This window comes from Argiope bruennichi, chromosome 11, assembly GCF_947563725.1.
Source record: "Argiope bruennichi chromosome 11, qqArgBrue1.1, whole genome shotgun sequence".
NCBI lineage: Eukaryota > Metazoa > Arthropoda > Arachnida > Araneae > Araneidae > Argiope > Argiope bruennichi.
Window position 1 is genome coordinate 31,270,794 of NC_079161.1, and position 19,985 is coordinate 31,290,778.

Sequence of the window (19,985 nt, forward strand, 5' to 3'; positions counted from 1 at the left end):
TGCCATAAGAAACAACAAAACAACAACATAAATTAAGAAAACAGTACTTAATGATTTTTGGTGTATGAAAAAAGCAGAAAGACGTTAAAATGATTTTTTGAAAGATACTATAAATCTTTAAAATGAGTGTTGTTTTTTTTTTTGTAAGAAAACCGTACTTTTTATTGAAACCATCGATTTCATACTTTTTTTTTTTATAATGTCTAGGAAAAAGCCCTTTCAAGTGAGTTTCAAAAAGACCAAATTGTAATTGTCACAAATTTTAATTGTCACCAAATTGTAATTGTCACCAATTTACAAAAATAATGACAATTGTTTGAAAGATTGCACACCATCTATATATAAGTCCAAATACTATTCCGAACTTCATGAGAAATCCTAGATATCAGGGGACCAAAAACAAGATTGACAGACCTCAAAAACTGGCGCAATGCATAAAAAAAATTATCTTTAAATATCATAAAAAATTATTTGTTATTTATGAAGTTTCTGAACATTTTTTTTGTACGATTTATTTTATGCGGTCTCTATCGCACACAAACGGGTTTGACTGTATACATTTATATCATGAAAATGCATGAACGAATTCGGATCAACATGTTTTCGAAACAAGTTACGCACAATATAAGACATCAACTTCAAGTCTCTGCTTGTCCTAATGTAGTAAAACTTGCATTGGGATCACCTAGGAAGTCCTCCAGAGCAGCAGCAATTTTCGAATTACCAAATGATTCGCTAACCAACACCAATCGATAGTGGAGGCTTGAACTAGTTGATCAACTCACCAATTTAGAGGATTTTTTTAAAAGCCTTGCGTAATGGGTTTAAAATGTTTTTGCTTTAAATCCTACTCAAGTGGTGTTCAGTGATGCCCGATTCGATTCATTCCAACATAGTCACTCACTATGGACTAGGATAAATAAACTAGGATAATAAATAATATGGATAGGATAACCAAAATACAAGTAAAAAGTAAGTGCCTTGGAATCGTTGACATCACTCCACCGTTTCTCTCATCTATTGACTTTTAACATTCTTGAACTACATGGTAATCTCACTTGCAAGAGGTTCGAAGTTCTCTTCTGCTGGTTTCCCTCGCACACTGGTATACCAGGAAATGAATTAGCGGACAAACTGGCGAAATCTACAACCATTAAATTCTCCTATTCCATTAAACAATATAAAAAAAGATATTACATGCAGTCTGCATTTAAAATGCCAACTCCAGTGTAATCTTAAAGAGACAAACTTAAAACAATTCAACACCTAATCAGTTGTTGACCTTGTTTGCCTAGTAGACAATTTGACACAATTCTTACCAGATTAAGAATTGGCCACACTTAAAGATGACGAATATTTTCAGAGCGGTTATTACGTAACCAATATCAAAAAGTCACAAATACAAGTGATCAATACTTTTCAAAGAGGGGTGTGATTCAAATCCTTGATACGATCTTACTGATGATATTTCGATTACAGGTTTTGGATCACGATAGAAAGTAACAATCGATACAATATCACTGAAATTTGCCGGAGCGGCGACTTCACTGGAAAGTAACAATCGATACGATCTGTCCAATGGAAGCTCTCGAAAGAAATCTGTGATTGCATTGAAAAGTGAACAGACCGGTTATTGGAATTATCGTATCGTATCATTGAATTGCATATCACTGAAATTTATCGGAGCGGTGATTTCACCGGAAAGTGCGAGACTTCACTGGAAAGTGCGAAGTCGCCGCTCCACTTTACGGGAGTGACCGATATTCGTATTTGAGGATGCACTATTCCATACAGATCATTTTTAATTGCTTGTGACATGATTGACTTTGATTACATGTACTCTGGTTACTGCTAGCGCCATCTATTGGTAGAATATAGGACTAAAGTAAACATTTTAAAGAAATGACATATATTTTTAACTCATCTTTTCCAGAAAATGGTTCACTCTAATAAATAAATTAAATAAATAGTTTTGAGAAAAAAAAAAAAATTTAAGAAGTAAGCTGAAACAGATAAATTAATTCAATCACACGTTAATTAAATTAGTAAATTAAGTATTAATTACAGTTGATAAATTTTATATTTAATATTAAGTAATAATTTTTAATTAATAATATGATTGAAATAACAGATATTTGGAACGCATATTTAAAAATAGCAATATTATTTGTTATTCAAAAAATCGTGGATTATGCATCTCTAGCCACACTCGGTTCACATATAAACATTTTCTGTTGGGGGAACCCCGCACCTCAATGTACAGTATGTTTGGTTCTTCACATTTTAATAGAACATCCACTGCTTTCATTCTCCCTATAAACTTCCTCTTCCCTATCTTTTTACCTTTTTAAAAACGATTGTTTTTTACTTTTTGATCTGATTTTTAAATAACTTTTTGATTATATTTTATCATACGAATACTTTTAGCAGATTTTACAGTTTGACAGGTCCTGGAAAATGATGAAATTTAGAAACAAACTTTAAAAATAAGATTAACTTTCACTATATGTTTGGCACAGTTTAATCATAAATGATTCTATGCCAGTAAACTCCATCAAACCAACAAGAAAAGAGGAAATATTCGAATTTTCCGCCCGGTAGGTTTTGCGTATCTGTAGAGCGGTTGAGAGAATAGTCATACTTCCGAAATGAACGATAAATCTTGATTCCCACTTTTGATTTCTAGCAAATAATCTATTTAGGAGATAAAGATACCAACCGAATCGAGTCTACAATGCTTCATCCGTGTAATAGTTTGCACAGCACGACCAACAACTACTCCTGGCAAATAGGAAATTTGAAGTTTATTTTTGAAAGGGAACGATTAGTCTTCAACTAATCAGTAACATGCTTACTCAATCAAAGCACATTCGTTAATTTTATATCACATAAGGATAGAAAGAAGAATAATTTAGCATTGAATTTTTAATTGTATCACAGAATATACGTATTTCATAATTTGCGTAATGTATCGGAGAATTAATCAATAAAAATTTAAACCATTCAATTAAAAAAAATCAGTGTACTTCGATAAGAAAGCAAAGTAATAAACTAAATGAGAAGCGATATAAAAGTATTTAAAGAAAATATGAATTTTTCAAAGTTTACTTCTGAAGTTCAACGTTAGATATTACTGGCGTAGTATTTAAACACTTTATTGAAAGCATGATTTAAGCAAAAACCTATTCAATACGGAAAGAAGCTGGATTTTCATATCTTAATCATTAAAAATGTATGGGAAAAAAAAACGAAATTAAATATTAGTAGTAAGAATGGAAACAATATGGGTTTCATTCACAATAATGTAAATACTGTAAAATATAATTACAAATATCTTTGAAATCTAATCAAATCTAGATTAAAGAATTTTTAGAAACGAAATTAATATTATTGAAATTGTTTTGAACTTTAAAATGGTATAAAAATCAATTTTATAAAGGGGTTTTTTCGGAAGTTATTGTGAGAAAACACCAGAATATTGCAGAATATATTTAATTAAAATTATATTTAAATTTTTAAATAATCTCCCAGAGGGGCACATTTGCGCCATCCAAAATATATGTGCAAAATTTGATAGCTCTAGGTCAAAAGGTCTAACCTGTAGAACCCCAAGTCACACATATTCTCCTTTATCAGTTGTAGAGATAACTAATAATTATATATGCAGTTGCTACCTTTGTCGGAATAAATGGTTGCTACAGTTTTCAATGAAATATTTTATATAACTTATTTTTAATATTTCAAAACAAAATTGATAGGCATGAAACGCTTACTTACAATGTTCTGTTCATTGTGCATTGCATCTCAATAATTTTCTGTCACCTCGTTTAAAATTCGAGAAATTGAAATGCTTAAAATTCAATCAACACAAACATTTCTTGATGGAACTAAACATTTCACAACCTAACAGAAGAACAAACAGTAAAATCATTCAGCCTTGAGGTTTTATAGATGCAAATATTCTTTTTACTAATTTACGTAATAACTCGATCAAGATGTCTCTGATTCAACAACAAAAAATTACTTTATAATAATAAAGTAATTTCTAAGCAGTAAGAAAGATAACATTTTATACATCCTATTCTATTACATTAAATAAACAGCAAGGCTTAAGATTGGATGAAATTAAATTTTAAATATAAATGCAGAAAATTTAAAAACACATACTTTAACCCCTTAACTGTTTCATTTTCTTTACTATCCAATAAACTGACACCTTCTATTTTGGGAATATTTTCTTATTTCGATTCAAATAGAAATCCATTGAATAGTTGACTTATCTATGTATTCGACGCAATTTTAATATTGAATTACAATAGTTTATGAATTGAATTAATAGTTATTGAATGGTTTGTTTTTTGCTTACAACTATCGAAATTCGATAAATCGATGCACGTATGGAACTGGGGCAAAATAGTTAAGCGGTTAAACAGGAACTTACTGATTATGAAAAAATATGCCAACCTTCTTATCTTCATCATAAAAATGAAAAAACACCAGGATGAAATATTAAATAGCAACAACTATGAAAACGATGCGAGTTTCTTAATTACTATATACTGCTGTAAAATATAATTAAAATAATTTTGAGTATTAATTAAAAATAGATTAAAAGATTGTACTGAGAATCTTTGAAAATATAGCTTTTTAAATTTCAAGATAATGTAAAAATTTGTTATAATAATTCAGAAAATTATGATTAAAATTTTGGAAAAGTTCAAATTCGGCTTAATTTTTGATTAATTAAAACTAAAATTTCAATACAAATCTCTCCAAGGTACACATTTTCATCTCCCAAAGTAAATCTCTGACAAATTTGGTAGCTCTAGGTCAAATATTCTATTTGAATACCAATACGTACGTACGTACGTACGTACGCGCGCACACACACACACACACACACACACACACACACACACTGTTTTATTATAAATAGAGAAGAGATATACCGAAATCACCTTTGTTGTGCTCTTCAAAATCTATAATTAAAACTCTTTGCTATCTGGCTTATTTCCGTGAAAGATACAATCTAACGATATTTTCACAAATGGAGCTGATGAAGCTTGTATTGATTAATCGTTAGGTGAATAATCAGAGTAAGGCAAAAATAAAATTTGCTTTGAATTTGGAAAATTTGTTTACATAGCTTAGTTGCTTTCAAAATATTTGAGTCGCTTTTGTGGCCAAACGATCCATCAATATAACGGAAATAATAGTAGCATCTGTTATTGTCATTAATAAAATCGAAAAAAGTTTCTTGTAGGGTTAAAAAAAATTCTTAACATTGAATCAACTGTTTTATGATTCTTAAACGCTATCCATAAATTACTCCCAGACAATGAAAGATCGAACATAATCAGAAATTTTGCAAATTTGTTTTTAATTATTCAGTTTTGCAAGCTATAAATACAAAGGTTGACTTCTTCAAGCAATTTTAAATTGTTTTGTTGATATCATTATTAAACTTCTGCAATGGTAAGAATAGTTCAGTCAATTTTATGAAATTTGTTACGGAATTTAAAGCATCAATTGAATTTTCACAAAAATATTATATATATAATATAATTCGAAATAAGAACTGTACATCCTGATTTGTTTTTTAAATATAGATTTACTCTGAATGATTAAATAATTTTTTAATATATCTATTTATTTCAACAAATTCAAATAAAATATATTGATGCGTTATAATATCAGTGTTTCATTCCGATGTCTCTCATCTTTATAAAAAATACATCATAATTAGCATTTAAACTGACGTAAGGAAAAAATTGCTCAAAAATAATATAAAGGTTAGATTTTTAAAGAGCATGAAAAATGAAGTGGCAAAAAAGAGGAGATGCAAGGAAGAAATTTCATAAATACCTTAAGCAAATTGTCTTTCTTCAAGTAGTTTACAAACAAAAATAAAGAAAAAGTAAAATAACACTTTCGATCTGTGCTTTAACTCTTCCTTTACAAAACAGAATAACTCTCCCAGAATATCACACTGCTTGGTTCTCCAAGGCTGCAAAACAAATCTTAAGAGGATGTCTATTCATTTTGAGTAGAAAGAATATAATGTTCAAATCGTATCCTAAAGATATTCTTCAAGTTTTTGGATACGTTTAAAAGCTTTGCAAGCCATTTGAAAGGTGTTTTTTTTTTTTTTTTTTTTTTTTTTTTTGTATTCAGAACATTTTGGAAACAGGAATACTGGATCATGTGAAGCACAAACACGAATAATCAATTATTTTTGCTGAACCATGCTCCCGTATGCTGAAAAAACAAAAGGAACAAAGTATCATGCCTCACCATGGGCGATAAATCATGCCAATAATTCGCCAAAAGTCAGCCATCTTGAATAGCAGCAAGATATAGTAGCAAACGACTTTCAGATTGCAATAATAATTACCAGGATTGTCGAATTTGGTGAGAAATAGCCAAAAAATCTTCAAGTTGGGTGGCCACATCTTATTTTAAAGTCGAGACTATCTTCGAAGAATTCTCAATGTCTTAAAGGCAACTTAAGAACAGACCATAAAGGTAATGCAGGATCCAGATGAAATATTTCTGATATCATAATTGCCACATAGTGAAAAGATGAAACAGAAAAAACAAGCTCCAATATCAAATTCACTTTATACGACTCATCCAAATGTACTATAATACAAATCCCAATTCACATGAGAATACGTCAGTATCAACAACTCCATCCTATAAGCACAAAATATTCAACACTATTATTAAGCTATATTCATGGTGTTATATGGCATTCAGAATATCGACCAACATCATAAATATATTGTACAATATCATCTGTCTATAAAGTATCGGATAAAAGTGAATTTTAGTGTGCACCCAGCTGCGCCAACAATGCCAAGTCGCCAATAAAGATGGCGGACAAAATAAACAAATACTTCCGCGGAACAGTTACGGTTACCATTTCCCGCCATCTAATTAGAACTTTTTACTGATAAGTATTTTTTTTTTCATGCTGCCCGGTGCCTTCTACAGATGCCGAAGGCAGAATTTTTTAACTTAAAAAAACATCCTACGGCTTCGCTAGCAGCGGGAGAGGGAACCTAGTAGCTTCGCTAGCACATTGAACATAAGGACTGTGTGGATAACATGAAGTGTACATAATCAATTGAAAAGAAAGAATGAAGAATGTTGTACCAACGGATTTTAGAGGGAATTCTGCCCGGTGCCTTCTACACTGGGGCAGAATTTTTTAACTTAAAAAAAACATCCTACGGCTTCGCTAGCAGTGGGAGCGGGAACCTAGTACCTTCCCTAGCACATTGAACATAAAGACTGTGTGGATAACATAATCAGTACATAACCAAAAGAGAAGAAAAAACGGAGAAATAAGCAATCGGAACATTCTCCATACAAAATTTCAAACAAACATATTTTTCCCAACTTCATCAACTCGTAAAAAAATATATTCCACTCACCCTTCAAAATAACTTTTAATTGTAAGCTTAACTTTCTTTATTTAATAAATTTTAATTATAATAAAGAACAAAATTAAAATCTTTAATCGATATTTTTTAATATTTTTAATTTAACATTTTTCATAATGTAATTGTAGTTTATGTACAACTCAACCATTGCAAAAAGTAGCAAACAAAACAGAGTACGGTTGCTATAAGAGGGATCCGATGGGTTGCAATATTGGCGATAAACAGCTGGTGCACACTAATCTTCACTTAGGCCAAGTATCGCATGCTAAGCAACATACCATCGATTGCGTTGAAGGCCCCATCAACAGAATTGTATGAAAAGTCGGATTCAGAATTATCGTTTTTCAATCTTTAATTGATTATGCTATAACTTACTAATTAAAAAATTAAGTAAATCCTTACTTAAAATAAATTGTACTTTTATAAAAAAAATTGGTACTCACCTTAAAGCTATTGCTAGCTTTTTACCTCCTCAATTACGTTTATAGTCCCGCACTATTTTCTGATTGCGCTTTCAGCTTTAGAGAAAAATTTCAAATGAAGTTATAGACATTCTGTGACACTCAAAACACCTGTCAGATTAGTGTGTAGAAACGTAAGTTTTCCATTTCTGATCAAATACTTAGAACAAGATGCATACAATACTTTCTTCTACACTGGTGACTTAACGTGCAATCAACATTTGATTTATTAAAAATGGATTGCTCTTGGATATTGCTCTTAAAAGCATAAACAAATGATTCAGCTCACAATAAAAAAACAGGAACGTGAGCCTGGTTGTAGAGCAGATTTTCACACTGCGTTGAAACCAGGAAAAAATGTTTTTGTGCCCAGGGTGCACACAGTCTGTATGATCTTGTTGATCATCAAAAGGCAAAAAGTACTAGTTATTTCTAAAAATATCTTTTTAGATTTTTCAAAATGAAGGATTTATTTTGTATGTCTTGACGACGGAATTGATCTCATTTTTTGTCATCAAATTCTAGTCAACTCTTCAAATTCTTTCTCAGTCTTTTGAGAAGCGTATTAAAACCATAAATACATTTTGTTTCTGAAGGAAACAGATAAATAAACTGAAAGCTGTTCACAAACGAGCATCTGTAGTGACTAAAAGGGTTAGGATTCCCATAAATCAAAGACACGTTGTCCATGAATGTATGATCCTTGGTCCACAATGTCTGGAAGTTGAATGAGTAAAAACATACATTTTCGAAGTTGTGAAGATATAAAATGAGCTTCCGATAATTCTCATGGTTTTTCCTGTGAAAAAAGACTAAAAGTAGGGTCACGCGAAGCCAACTATTGCGCACAATGAAAGGTTACACCTACTTCGAGAAGATCGCACCGTATTGAGACAGTGGCAAATAGTTGCCTCGATGAAACAAGCAATTACCATAGTCCCTTTGGGGTCACGTGATGTTCACGAGGTAGGCATAGGCCTTCCATTGTGCGCAATAACTGGCCTCCTTTGAACTTCGCTTTTATCTGGAAAGTTAGAACTGAAAATGTATCCCATTCTGTGATTTAGAGACAAGTTCTTTCTAGTTAAATTAGGTAATATACATTAGGTTATTATTAACCATTGTCAGAAATTTTATGTTATTGCAGAGAAAGATTCCTGTCACACTAATTTTGCCAGATGCAATCTTGAGAATTTCTACATTCATATTCCCCCAACAAATCGATCTGATCTGTGTAAATAAGAGAAGTTTTTGATTGAATTAAGAAAATGATCTTCTGGATTTATGAAATATCTTCCAAGATCTAATATATATATATATATATATATATATATATATATATATATATATATATATATATATATATATATATATATATATATATATATAACACTTGCATTCAATTATATATATAATTTTAAAGGCTTTTGCAATTTCTCTGATTGAATGCTATGCAGAAAAAAAAAAGTCACAAAGGCACGAAAAGGAATGAAGCCTAAAAAAAAAGGAATCACTGTGAAAAATAAAGATACTTGCTTTAAAAATTAAGTCATTCACAAGCTTGAGAGGAGTAAAAGATCGCTTATCTGAAAAAAACATTTTCATACATCCAGACGTAATCCACTGAATCCAATTACATCTGTGAAACTAAAGATTTGACCAGATTTTTCCGCATCTCTTTTTATTAGAGAATTGATTTTTCCTTCGTGAAAAAAAAAGTGCTAAATCCAATTTAAAAAAATTAATAAAAGCTCTCGATAATTGTACTATTTTTTTATTCATAATTTAGACAATAGAATCTATTTATGCGTTAAATATTTTCAATATTGTGTCATAAGTACATTTGTTTTAATGGCTGCCGAATATTTTGAGAAAATTGATTGACTGATCCTTCTTGCCTCTCTTTTCATTTACTAATTTCGATGTTTTTTGACATAAAAAAAAGGAGAATTTTTCGATGCCTTGGACGCGTTGCTGGACATTTGACGCATTTTCTCGGGTTTTCACAATCTGCTTTATTAATTATGGTACATCTTTTTTATCCAAATTTTTGTTGCTGTGAACTAAAATTTGGATGGGCACAACTCGGTTCTCTGTTCGATTTTTAACAATCTATACAGTGTGTTTGTATTCTATGAGAAAATTCCCGTTTCAGGTTTGTAGCATTTTATAGTTCATTTCGGACACATAAATGATGTTTTAAGTAGAGGAATGAAGATATGGAAACTCCAGTTTCCGAGGACAAAAAATATTTCAAGCACATATTATAGTTTTTCAGTCGAATTAAAAAATAAAATAAAAATTAAACCTTGTCTATGCACAACATTTATCTTTCTTTAGGCTTTAAGGCATTAACAATTTGTTTTAAAGAGTTGTTTCAAAGCATTCAAGCATCTTAAGTCTGTCACTATCAATACTGCTTGTTGAGCGAATAAAGAGGACCGATACTAAACTACGAGTAAAATTTGTTTTCAGTGTCGCCATCTATTGATAGATTTTGAATATATGCATTGTTAAACCTGAACGTAGATGCAGTTCAAACAAATTGGTTCAAATTAATAGATAACTTTAAAATTTCCCACATCTAGAAACATCTTGTAAGCACCAATTATTTACAAAACTGACCACTTATAAATTTCAGTAACTTGAATTATAAGAATAAAATATTTCTTTTTATAGGCGAAAATAATATTTTACTCTGAAGTACCTACATACTTCTAAACAATAAATTTCCGAGATGTTTGTTAATATGGGAATTTGGAGTTAATTACACACTGTATTCTGGATGTGATCGAGTCTTGAAGTATTGTATACTTGAGTGTTCTCAATGACAATGCCTTTTTTTATGCTAATTTCAGAACTCAATCTATACTGTTAATAAAGCTGACTGCATGTACGTTTTGGTGTTCTGCGTTTTAGACCGTTTACTTACAAATTTGTCATATATATACCTTGGAAGGTGGAAGTATGCCTCTTTGAAACAATTTTTTTTAAATTTAATTAATTAAAAATTAGACTAAGTTTTAATATTTTACAGCAATAATTTCCGAAAATATTAGTACACAAAAAATGAATTTTATATCTATTTAAGATTGAAAAAATTGCACCTAGAATAATTTTTTTAAAAAAATATTTTTTGTCTAATTTTTAATAATAGAGTACATTGCTCCCCAGAAATTCAAACCATTTTCATTGTTTCGTCAAATATTGAATCCAGTGATTTTCTTCTGTTGTTGAAAACTAAGGTAGAAGTGCTTTGTTTAATATCTGCGTAGTTTACAAGGCAAATAAAAAGGTGAAGTTTAGTAGTTGAACCTGATATTTATGTTATAAATAACGCTAATATATTATGGGAATGATATGCATTAGAAAGGTCCATATACACAGTAAATTGAATTTTGTAAGACAATTAAAGAAATTAAAGAAACATTGCTTTAACCCAATGTGTTCTGCCCGCCCATATATTTGACGGAATCTTTTACATGAAGTTATATCTTAAATAAATATAACCAATATTCAAGAGAGCCAGCTGGTCTACATAGGCGAGTAGTTATCAATAAATCTACTTATTTATTTATTTTCTGATTTCATAAACGTGCTGCCATCTGGTGTGAGTTAGAAAAAATAATTCCTTCGAGTTGCATAAGATTTCAATATTTAATTATGAAATAAAAGAACATTAAAATATAGAAAATTACAAATATTAAAATGTAGAAAATTTCAAAAAGGTTTTAGTACACAAATGAGTATAAATTAAATTTTTTATCAAAAATCTGAGGCTCAAAAGAAAAACCTAAAATCATGAGAAGTAGAAAATATTAAGTTATTAAAACTGAAAAATAATTCAAATAAAGAAATTATTATTATTATTTCATTATTACATTAAAAAAATGTGTCTTCAAAAAATATTTTCGTTAAATTTATAACACAGTTTTATTTAATTTGTTTATTACATTTGTTACAATTAAACAAGTTTAATTATATATTGTTACAATTTAACTTATTTTTTAGCATATATTAATAAAATTTTAGCTGCTTTATTACTCACTCAATCACATTAATTATTATAATCAATAATTTTTTTATAGAAATTTATATAAAAATTTAGCAGGTTTATGTGTTCTCGATGACAGTATATCATTTAACTGAATTTCAGAATTTTATTAACAATTAATAAGATAATATAATTTTTTTCCTCCTGCAAGGGGAACCGTCTAATAATGAATTTAAGAAAAATTATTTTAAATTCTGCAGTACTTAAATTAATATATTAAAAATTAATAATTGAAATATCAAATATAACTGAAATAAAAAGAAATATACTTTGTTACGCATTTATAAAAGAACACTTAAAAATAATTTTCTTTAATTAAATTTATTAATATAATTTTGAAAATTAATCTTTTGAACCATGTTTTATGAAAATGTTTCTTAATTAGTATTTTTTATTAAAATATCATTATAAATAACTAAATAATTTGAACATCTGACTGCATTATACATCTTCTTATGCTTTATTTATTTACTCCATTTATTCGTTATAATAATGACAATCCTATGCTCTCATAATATTTCGTTGCTTACGTCATTTCTTATTTGTTCTATTTCTCTTTCGCTTTTGTGGCGCCATCTATAGTAAATTTGAAAAAAAAAACTATTTCAAAACTTTTATTATATATATAATATTAGAGAATTATAAATTAAAGACTAAATAGTCGAATATAATGAAAATAAATAATTTTGTTTTTTAGTGCATTAATAAAAATGTATTTTTAAATACTATTTTTATCAAATTTTTTTATTATAAATAATGAAATAATTGTTCATCTGATCATATTTTAATCATTTTTTAACACTTTTTTTATTTTCTATTTATTCCTTACAATAATAATAATTATTTAAACCCATAATCCTTGATTTCCTTGTTTAAATTTATCCACAAAATATTATTTAACATAGAGCATTAGTGAATAGTGAATTGTCTTCGTCATTTGACCATATTACAAAAATATGAAGTATTTTCTAATATAGCCTTGGAATTACTAAATAAATAATTAATCTTATAGCTTGTTCAAGATATCATCTCTTGTGATTTGAAATAGATAGCTTAAATAGTGATAAAAAAAATTTAAAGAACATTTCAAATTCTGATCTGAAATCTCGCTTCCATTATATTATTAAATTTATGCTTTGATACATCTGTCTTTATTTTATTTTTTAAAATTTACTCCTAATGATACAGCAGCGATATACTGTGCGCACAAAAAATATATTTAATATCGACATGTATAAATGCATTAACTTAAAAGATAAAAGGTGTCGTAAAGAATATTTGAAAATATTTTTAAAATCTATTAAAAAATGATTGAATTGAAATAAAATGAATATCACTGGAAATCTAATTTTAGAATTTTCAACTGGTATCAAATTTGTTTTTAAGATATAATTTGCTTCAAACTTTAAAATAAAGATTACTTTTTAAAGAAAAAATGTAATTAAATTCTGAAAACTCTTTCTTGGCGGGTTCCAATTATTCTAAAAGTAATTACATACCAAATTTGGTAACTCAAACAATTGTACGTCGTGTCATGTAATTTAAATGTAATATCCGACCTATAAATATTACCATTAAATAATCTCAATTGAATTGTTATATAGTTTTACCGCAGTTTATTGAAGACTTTAGTTTTGTCATTCCAACTGATGCAGTAATCATTTAAAATGGGAAAGTTGCTTTCATATTGGAAATGAATGTTCCATATCTTTTATAAAAAAGTTCTTGTGAAAAAAAACTTATAACAGCTGACACTTGGGATATAAAATAAAGATTTTGATACTTTGCAGCTGATTTTAAAATGTTTCATAACTTGTGTTTCGCATAATAACATTATTTCTTAGATTTTTGGAAATATCCTATTATTTCTCTCTCTCTCTTTTTTTTTTTTTTCTCAAATCAAAAAGCTCTAAAATTAATATTTGGATATATAAAAAATGTGCAATTTTTGCAGTATTAAGATAATCTAGTTATAATAAGTTAAGATAATTAAATTAAGTGTTAAGATAAAAATTGGCGAAATATTAAAAGTTGAAATGTTGAAAAATTCTGAAATATTCTTTTTCGGACACTTTTATTTATATTTTAATTGTATAACTATTGTAAAGATAAAACTTTATAATATTTTTTCTCTCTATTATTATGGTAAGCGACATTTTTTTTTTTTTTTTTTTTGTGCATTTATGTTTGCATTTGTCATTTACTATTATAGTATTTTAAGAAATTAATTAACGGTTAATTAACTAATTATTGTATTTTATTTTATTTAATTTTGATTTTACCAATTATCATTATGGTGGAGCATTGCTTTAAAAAATAATTTCCAAGTTCTTTAATTAGCCACTTTTAGTTACCCGTCAATTCACTGAGAATATTTATTGTACTTGGTTTCAGGCAAAATTCTTGTGCATAATTTGAAATTCATGATATAATCAGTAAAATATTTTTAAGCAAAGATTACAATAGCAAAAATATCCTACCATTTCAAAAGCATAAGAACGGTTCTGTTTGTTATGCAAATGTAACTTCCCAAAGCAGTCACGTCCCATGACATCATGAGGACATTAAAAACATAATTCTCCATCTCATTTATTTTCTAATTGCACGTTGTCTTTCACGATATTGAAATTTTATTTTTATATATTTGATATAAGCCATTATGATATAAACCATATAAATAGAACCATTCTTCAGTTTCAACAATAAAAGAATATCATGTAATTGAATTTTTGATGAAATAATTAAAACGTTTTAAATTTCATTTGATAGTGAAATGTTGCTTTATGGTGAAGCATCCAGCAAAAAGAAATATCTCACATTTCACGCACTAAAAAAATCAATTTTGCTATTTCTTTTCATGTAACAATTTATTAATCAAGCAATTTTGTTTCTTAGTTTTTTTTTTTTTTTTTTTGTTTTTTTTTAGTTTTTAAAAATGCATTGCAACAATGGAGTATTAGTACTTAGTAAAAAAACAATTTTTTTGCAACTTGTCAGAATTTAAACGGGAAAAAAAAAAACTGAACTCGTGAATTAGGGTTATTATGAAGATATATATATATATATATAGTTTTTAAAAAGGCATTGCAACAATGCAATATATCATGAAAATTGCACAAAACACAATTTTTTCAACTTGTCAGAATTCAGAAAGAAAAAAAACTGATATTGTTAACCGGGGTCATTAAAAGGATGATTTTTTTTAATTTTAAAATAGCATAAAAATTTTGCATGTTATATATTAATATTTTAAAAGAGTGCGAGAATCAGCTTTAAATAATAATATTTTCGAAAGTCGAGTGAAAAAAGCGTCAAAATTTCACTTAATATTTGATTCATTACAATTCTAATCATATAATCACTGACAATATATACAATTAGAAATTTTACAAAAAAGAAATACTATGAGACAAAATTTTTAATATTATATGTATTGATCCACAAAAAAATGCTCTTTTCGGGTAGCAAGTGACTCAAAAAAAAATTTTTTTTTTTTTAAATACTCTTTATGATTGCCGGGAATTTTATATCTTTCGCCGCGAATAACTAAATAGAAACTGAAAAAATCTGATATCTTTGGTGTAAACTAAATAGAAAAGACACCCCACAGAAGAACAATTAATTTTTATAAACTCATATTCTCTCCCTCTTAGTCGATCCGGATATTTGTGGGAAAAAGAAAATCACGTGATCACTGTTCTTGACGTCACCCTATTTAATTAGAAGTTATTTTTGGTTTTTCCTAGAAAAGATCTCCGGTTTGCTTTGGGGGGGGGCACATTTTTCTTCACCCGATTCTTCCGAACAACCCAAGGGTGCTTGTTGCCTTCTCTTGCCTCGCGACTCGAAAGAGGAAGTGTCGTTTGACAACAATAAACGCCACCTGTTGAATCATAGCCTTCTAGAAATAGTGGCTAGCGGGGGCTTTCAACGTGTGAGGTACGTCCGCTGTGAGAAAATTATGCCCCCCCCCAATACACATGTGTCTGGAGGACCCTGCTCAAAATTGCGTTGGCCATTCTAAAGTTACTTCAAATGGAATGAAATTTTAACCCTTCAGCGCACGCGATCGTTTTTTGAACATTAGCACACCAGCTATCATTTTGCCCCAAACTGTCAGGCCCTTTCTTATTATCTTATTGGCTGTTTGCATAAAAATAAAATATGGTCATATTATATAAACGTCTTTCCATGGAAATATGTTCTTATTTAAGAAGCAAATGCAATTTTTAATAAAAAATCAGAATTGAGCTTGGCTCTTTTTTTTTTTTTTTTTTTTTTTCATACTTTTTCTGCATTTATTTCCATTTTCTCCATTCCATTAATATAAAATCTATTATTTTTAGTATAAATAATTTTATTTTTCCATTATAAAAATATTGGAAAAATAAGAAAATCTACATTTTACATATAGTTTACATTTGTAATTTTTTAGAAAAAGAAGCTTAAATATACCACTTTGAAAATTCATTCTTTTGTCTTTTATTTTTTTATACAAACTCAAAAAAAAAGTCCTCTTATCATTCCTCGTTCTGAATAAATTGGTTATTTTAAATCGTAAGGCAATTAATTCGTATTAAAAAGGAATGCATTTTATATAATGATTTGTTACATTTTTCAAAAGCAGGAAAGGATTCGATGAAATTTTCTGGAGTATTCAGAATCCGTGTTTGGTTTTGGCTCTGTATCATGATCACTTTCCAAAATTTCCTGAATATATGACGAATTTGAGTTATCAAAATTCTGCTTAAAAGTAGGAAGACTTGCGAGAAAATCTCTGGATCTGATTCATGCTAAAAAATTATGAATAACATCAAAACAATCTTTAATATTATGATATGCTCATAACATTAAAAGAATCTGAAACGAAGGGGTCAATTTGACCCCAAAACTCTAGTAAAAAGAAATTAGATGCATTATTTCACTGATTTCTGTTGTTCTAAACTTCCAGTTGCCCCATGAAAATATAGGAAGTAATAAGTATAATTTTTCATAAATTCCTAGAATTTCTAAGCAAAACAGAAAAAATGAGATCAAAAAGACCCCTTTTGTGTGCTGATGGGTTAAGTAAGAGAAAATTAGAGAATTTTCATTCTTGACAAAAAGCAATGGGTGCCAAATTTGGCGGTATTAAAAGGATAAAAATTAAAAAGAATTAAAAATGATTTCACTAAGTTCAGAGTTAGGTAAAAAAAAAAAAGTTGTAACTTGTTAAATAACTGAATTAAAACTGTTAAGGTATTATTTCTTTTTCACCAAATTTTAATTTTATTTAATAAAAAAAACTTTATTTCTTGAAAAAATTTAAAATTGCTTTTAAAAAATGTGATAATTATTCGAAAAGCAACGTATACTTTTATTAATGACTTAAATTGTTCCAAAAAGCAAGGTATACTTTTATTAACGAATTAAATTGTTCCAAAAGCAAGTATACTTTTATTAATGACTTAAATTGTTTCAAAAAGCAATGTATACATTTATTAATGATTTAAATTGTTCCAAAAAGCAAGTATACTTTTATTAATGAATTAAATTGTTTCAAAAAGCAATGTATACATTTATTAATGACTTAAATTGTTCTAAAAAGCAATGTATACTTTTATTAATGAATTAAATTATGCCAAAAAGCAACGTATACTTTTAATAATGACTTAAATTGTTAAAAAAAGCAACGTATATTTTTATTAATGATTTAAATTGTTTTAAAAAACAATGTATAATTTTATTAATGAATTAAATTATTCCAAATCAATTGAACACATCATTATTTTCTCTATCGAAAAGTTTTAACTCCTTAATTGTCACTATAAAAAAATTATTAATGAATTAAATTGTTTCAAAATTAGTTGATCAAATCCTTGTTTCTTCTATGGGGAATGTTTTACTCCATAAATGTTACTATAAAAAAGGTAAATTATATTAATGAATTAAATTGTTCCAAATTTAGTGAAACAAATTATTGTTTCATTTATAAGAAAAGTTGAACTATTTAATCGGCACTATATATATATATATATATATATATATATATATATGGAAATAATTATCATTGTTATCGTAAATCTAATTTACTCTTTTTCTTTCTAGATTAATATATTAAAAAATAGTCTAGTCACATGAATGATTTTCCTATAAAAAGACTATTTATAAAATTATCTCATCATTTTTACCCCTATCAAAATCTTTTGCAGGGAGGGATTTATCAGAAAAATCACGGACAAAATAACTGCTATATTTCCCGATTATATGTGTGATAAAGCATTCTTTTAAACCGTTCCAACAGATGTTTTCTCACACTCCAGTACAAGATTGACGATCTCTTTATAGCTAAGTCAAAATGTCAACTAAAATTCAAAGTTTACAAGCATTTTGTAACGTACCTTGAGGCTTGGGTGTCTTTTTGTTTGTGGTTGCTTTTATGTACTACACCTGCTTGTCCTGCGGTTTATCGGTACTTTTGATCGTAGTCGCACCCTGTGTCGAGTTTACCTGAAAACTTCATTCATTGCGTGTTCAACTATTAGAAGAATTCCACTTTTAAAAGCTTACTTTCCTCCTAAAATCGTTATCCTTAGATATCATTCGTTTATATATTAATTCGGCGTCTGCGCTGCATCCTTCAACAATACTGAACATCTTTAATAGAAGCAGACACGGTTACACAAAAGATTTCTTTTAAAAGACAATAGATGGCGACACATTGTTTCTTTTATCAGCTGTTCCATTGTGCTCTGTCTCGACGCTATTTTGCAGCTGCTTCACGGATAAGAGTGACACTAATCTTATTTTTTCGCATTTAAAGTATACAAATAGAAGTTATTGTGCTCACGAAAAATTTTTTCACTTTAGACATCCTGCTTCCGACAATTCTCCCCAAAGCTAAATTCCAGAAATTTTTAAATACGTAGATAAAAGGTGACTTTTCTCTACTGCACATTCTCCTTAAACGGCGAACATTTTTATGACGTCTATGCCTTTTTTCATTGCGCAATCTTCTCCAATACCGACCTATTTTCACACTCGAAGAAGAAAAGTTGAACAATACTTCACTTTTAAGATAATAGATGGCGTTCTTTTATCAACTACGCCATTGTCATTTATCCTGAGATTATTTTATCAACTGTTAGAGGGATGAAAGGTTGCCGCCGCTTTTTCTTTCTCTCATTTAAAACATAGAAATAAGAACGACAAAAGTCTTTACGTTTCAGATCTGTGATTCTAAAAGACAAAATAGTAATAATAATAAAATGAACCTTCCAATTCCGCTTGCCAAGGTCGATTTGTAATTTTTCTCGCTTATTTTTTGCAAATTTTAGTTCAAAACAGATATGCAATTAAGGATAATAAACGATGTAAAATTTTTTCGACTATGCAAAATTCGAGAAATAAGTCAGTTTCTTATCTCAGAATTCTAAAAATCTTCTCAATATTCTAATGCTTAAGATATTTAATTAAACAGGTGCACAGATTATAAAAATTTTTACTTTATCATAAATAACGTATAAACGTATAGAAGAAATAATGTAACTATCAAAAAAATTTGACGAGATTTTAATGAATCAGATTACCCTGCTTCCGTAAAATACATTTCTGGAATTCTATTCATTTGTGAACATAAGGTAGACTGATGAATTTATTTATAGTAAATGGCTTGGTACTTCAAACACAACAAGCCTGACCGATGGAAATTGGCATATTTTATTCACAGCAAAACTGCAGATTTATACATCTGGGGAAGTCAATATGTAAGTCAATCTCTGTACAAATGACCATAATAACTCAAAAACGTAAAGAGCATGATGGATGAAATTCGGCGCAGAATTGCTTCAAATTTTGTCTTTTTATTCATATATTTATAATTCAAAAACCCATTAACCACATTAATTCAAAATCTCCTCAAGCTACAAAAGTGAGATTGTTCGATGTTTTTACAATAAATTTGAATGAAACTTTGGGTGCAACCGCTCAAACGAAAAAGCTAAAAAAATGTATACTTTACTTTTTTTTTTTTAATGCTACGAA

General features: G+C 28.4%; 1 long non-coding RNA gene across 1 annotated transcript in view; it reads right to left on the bottom strand.

The window, feature by feature from the left end:
* LOC129957565 (uncharacterized) overlaps nt 1-18,584 on the bottom strand; it is a 28,237-nt gene extending 9,653 nt beyond the window's left edge. The window contains exon 1 of the long non-coding RNA XR_008782777.1: nt 18,344-18,584. This is a non-coding gene — a long non-coding RNA (uncharacterized LOC129957565). The remainder of the gene's footprint in view (nt 1-18,343) is intronic.
* Nucleotides 18,585-19,985: the final 1,401 nt, after the last annotated feature.